At 38.0% G+C, this 4,834-nt stretch overlaps 1 pseudogene; it reads right to left on the bottom strand.

Annotated features, from left to right (window-relative positions):
- Positions 1-3,716: 3,716 nt before the first annotated feature.
- On the bottom strand, positions 3,717-4,634 carry LOC103212962 (annotated as a pseudogene).
- Between the last annotated feature and the right edge of the window lie 200 nt (positions 4,635-4,834).

Here is a 4,834-nt window from a genome sequence, read left to right as displayed (position 1 = left end):
TTGTGGAGCTAATAATTTCAGTGGCGTCTTCTTTTTTTTAATACATTTTATTGAAATATAATTTATGTACAGTGAAATGCACAAAACTAAAGTGACATGGGTCAATGCATTTTTTTTTTCAGTGTTCTGTCCTTCCCCTCTCACCCCTGGCAACCATCGAAGGAAGTTTCCATTCATATATAAACCTTTCCTTGATCCTCCACCACAACGAACTAATACTATATTTGTCCTTCTGTGATTGACTTATTCCACTCAGCATAATGTCCTCCAAGTTTATCCATATTACGCGGGGTTTGCAGACTCCACATTATTCTTTAGTGCTACATGGCATTCCATTGCGTGTATGCACCATAGTTTGGTCATCCACTCTTCCGCTGATGGGTATGTAGGTTATTTCCATCTTTTTGCTATTTTAAATAGTGCTGTGATGAACATGGGTGTGCATATATGTGTTTCTGTCCTGGCTCTCACCTCTCTAGGATATATACCTAGTAATAAGAATGCTGGGTCAAATGGTATCTCCAATTCCAGCTTTCTAAGGAATCACCATACCGCTTTCCACAGTGGTTGTATCACTTCACAGTCCCACCAGCAGTGTATGAGAGTCCCAATCTCTCCACATCCCCACCAGCATTTGTTATTTTCTTTCTCATTGAATCTTGCTATCAGTGCCGGGATGAGACGGTATCTCATTGTTGTTTTGAGTTGCATCTCTCTGATGGCCAATGATCGTGAGCATCTCTTCATGTATTAGCTGACCACCTGAATATCCTCCTTCGTGAAGTGTCTATTCATGTTTTCTGCCCATTTTTCAATTGGATTGTTAATTCCTTTGCTGTTGAGGTGTTGGAGTTTTCTATAAATCTTAGCGATCAGTCCCTTGCCAGATATGTAATTATCAGCAAATATAAATTTGTTGCTGTCATTTTTGTTATGTGCTTTTTTGTGGTGTTGATTTCTTTGTCCCATATAATTTTCTATGCTGAGCTTGTTTCATTTATGAATCGTGTTATCACTTCCTTCATTGCTATTGTTTTAATATTTGCTAAATATTTGTGCTGGTCCTCTTTTTTATTTTGATGTGAAGGTTTATCATTTTTCTTTGAGGTTACCCTGTGATTTATAGTCGTCTTCCCAAGTTTAGAACACTCCGTTCTACCTTGCAGTTGTCTAGACTTCCCTACCATCTAGAAGTTCTGTAATGACACAGTTTTTTCCCACTTTTTTGGTTTGTAGTTGTCCTCATTTGTCAATTGATGTTTCTAGTTCCCTGTTTACAATTTTGTAGGCTTATTTACTTTGGCTACTTCCATAGCTGGGTTGGTTTCTGGGTTATGTCATTATGTGTGTTAATGGTCAGTTGTTGTTTGCTGTTGTTGCTTCTCTGTCCAAAGGGGTCCCTTTAGCATCTCTTGTGAGGCTTGTCTGGTTTTAACAAATTCTCTTAATTTCTGCTTATCTGGAAATGTCCTAATTTCACCTCATATTTAAGGGACAATTTTTCTGGATACATAATTCTTGGCTGAAAATTTTTCTTTTTCAGGGTTTTATATGTACCATCCCATTGTGTTCTTGCCTGCATGGTTTCTGCCGAGAAATCCAAGCTTAGTCTTATTGGTTGCCCCTTATAGGTAACTTTTTGTTTTTCTCATGCTGCTCTCATGATTCTTTCTTTGCGTTTGGTTTTGGTGAGTTTGGTGATGATACATCTGGGTGATTTTCTTTTGGGGTCTATCCTGTTTGGAGTTTGTTGGGATTCCTGAATGGATATATTCTCATCTTTCATCATACCAGGAAAATTCTCTTCCAACAATTCTTTGACAATTTTCTCTGTGGCTTTATTTGTCTCTTCCTGTTCTGGAATTCTGATTACACATAGATTGTTCCTTTTAATGGTATCTCACATGAATCTTGGGCTTTCTTCCTTTTGTTTTTATCTTTTTTTCTGATTGATCCCCTTCCAAAGAAGTATTCAGGTATTTGCCTACAATCTCACTAATTCTCTTCCATTGATTCTATTCTACTCCTTTGCCCATTCGATGTCTTATCTATTTTTGAATATTTAGTATTAATCTTATGGATTTCTGTGTGTAGATTTTGGATCATTTCTAATTTTTCATTTATTTTGTCATTTTGTTTTTGTATTGTTTTTAGAAATTGTTGTAGGGTTTTCTCTGTGTTTTCCTCAATTTTGTCAGTGTTTTCCTTGATCAGCCTCTAAACTCGTTGAAGATAGCTAAATATAACCATTTTGAATTCCTTATCAGGGAGTTCCAATGCTGTGTCTTCCTCAGGGATGTGTTTTGGGTTTCTGTCCTGGTCCCTTGTTTCTCCTGCTTTATCTTCCTTCTTTGCATGGACTGTGATGCTCTGTTGTCTCCAAGACATTATGATATTTTTGTGTTTATAATTAATTGGTGATTGCATGTTGGAGTGACTTGTCCACAATTTTCATTTTCTTTGTTTTGTTTGTATGCTATCTACATAAGCAGGATTCTGTGCTGTGCTTCTCTATTCGCTAGTTGGCAACACTTATACACTCACCACCTGCCTCCTTTCCTGTTGTCAGCCTCTTGTATGTCCCTGCTGTCCTTCGTAAACAGAACATATTCTTAGGCCCCTGGAATCCAAATGAGAATGCTGTCACTTTAAATATCCAAAATGGCTGTCACATGTAAACAATAAAAATGTCTGCACCCTCAGGACAGCAGAAAGTCTACAGCATGGGTTGTCTCCCACCTTGCTGTTTCCCTGCCTAGTCATAGGCCACCAGTGCAGTCATCCCTGCAGCTCTTGGTGACCAGGGCTGATCCTCAGGTCAATTCTCAGGTCCCAACACCACTTGAAAATATTCAGGCTGTTGGTCCCATCAGAGTAGCTGACAGTCTGCATCTCCAACCATCTCTGTTCTCACTGTTTTCATTCAGGTTTTTCCACTAGTTGGTGCCTAATCCACTTCTGTATAGTTCCTTTCAAAGCTCAGGGCTCCAGAATTATCTTCTGTATCTCTGTCATTTGATTTATCTTTTCTTTGTTGAAGAGGGTCTGTGTTGCTTGTCTGCCTATTCCTCCATCTTAGTGGAAGTCCATGGAGTCTTCTTGATACAAGACATGAGAGAAGAAGTATCAATGTTCTTAGCTAGTCTGGTGTTCAGCATTGTGCTGGGAGTCATTCCTAACATTTAAAGGACAAACCAGCAGTCCTTCACACAATTTAATAAGTATATACTTACATAATTTCTGCTCAAAATTCTTAACAAGACTTCCATTTAAAGAAAATATCCCAAAAAGTTCAAATATTTCATACCAGAACTGATCATAGAAACAGACTTTCCAAAATAGGAATCTGGAACTCTATATTCCAACTTTTTTGGTTTTGAGGACAATAATGATGTTATTCCCATGTGATAAGTTTATGCTGGTACTCCATGTCTGGAAGTGGAAGACCTGTTTCATAATGAATCATCTACAGTGACCCTGAAGAGATTGCCTATTGTAAGGAAGAATTTCCTTTAAAAAAAGAAGTTTTTGAAAGAAATGCAAAAGAAACAACTACTTACAATTTATAAAACTCAAAAAAATTGAATTCTGGTAGAATGCAGATTTATGAACTGATGAAAGTATTATGGTTTAGATTTTCATGATTTTGAATTCTATTACTCATGAGCAACTCTCTTATCTTGAGAAACATGATTCTATTACATAGAGAATGTTTCTCAGCTGAAAAGTTTTCTTAAAGCCTGCTTCATGTCCTTGTTTCTAAGACGTAGATAAAGGGGTTCAGCATGGGAGTGACCACAGTGTACATCACTGAGGCTATTGCACTTCCCCTGGAGTTTTGTGTAGCAACAGAACTAAGATAAACTCCAAGACCTGTACCACAGAACAAGGAAACAACTGAGAGGTGAGACCCACAAGTGGAAAAGGCTTTATATTTGCCCCCAACTGATGAAATTCTCAAAATAGAAGACACAATTTTAGTGTATGAGAGAAGTATTCCAGTGAGTGGAATAACTTCCAAAAGTCCAATTGCAAAATACATCACTAAGTCATTGAAAAAGGTGTCAGAACAAGCAAATTGGATTATCTGATTAAGTTCACAGAAGTAGTGGGGTATTTCCAACCCTGTACAAAAAGACAGTCACAAAACCATTAAGCTACTTAATAGAGAGTTCAGAACACTCAATAACCAGAATGCCAGAATCAAGAGGCCACAGAAGTTGGGGTTCATGCTGACAGGGTAGTGCAGGGGATGACAAATGACTACAAACTGATCATAGGTCATTACTGTCAAGAGGAAGTTGTCTAATATTCCAAAAAGCAAGAAAAAATGCATCTGGGTGATGCAGCCTTCATAGGTAATAAGTATTCTGCATGTGAATGTTCAGCAGCATCTTTGGGACAATGGTGGAGGTGAAACAGACATCTGCAAATGAGAGGTTGGGGAGAAAGTAGTACATGGGTGTGTGGAGGGGGGAGTCTATGATGATGGCCAAGATGATGAGCAGGTTCCCAGTGAAAGTGACAAGGTACATGGAGAAGAACAGCCCAAAGAGGAGGGGCTGCAGCTCTGCCTCATCTGAGAGCCCCAAAAGGATGAATTTTGAAACACCTGTTTGGTTTCCTGGTCCCATGTAACTGATGAAACTATTGGAAAAGAGAAAAGGACAATGTAAATTTAGCCATAAAATATGCTGCTGTTTAGCATATCTTGAAATTTAAACATTTTTAATTAATTAATCTCCATATATTACCTATGAATCTAGTGGCTGTTATCTGAGAATTTCATGGAATCTCAAATGCTCTGTCTTCTCCTTGATTCTGAAACTGACTA

Source organism: Orycteropus afer, unplaced genomic scaffold, assembly GCF_000298275.1.
Source record: "Orycteropus afer afer isolate SDZICR_OR568_19922 unplaced genomic scaffold, OryAfe1.0 scaffold01178, whole genome shotgun sequence".
Classification (NCBI taxonomy): Eukaryota; Metazoa; Chordata; class Mammalia; order Tubulidentata; family Orycteropodidae; genus Orycteropus; species Orycteropus afer.
This window is presented reverse-complemented; position numbering and strand designations above follow the sequence as displayed.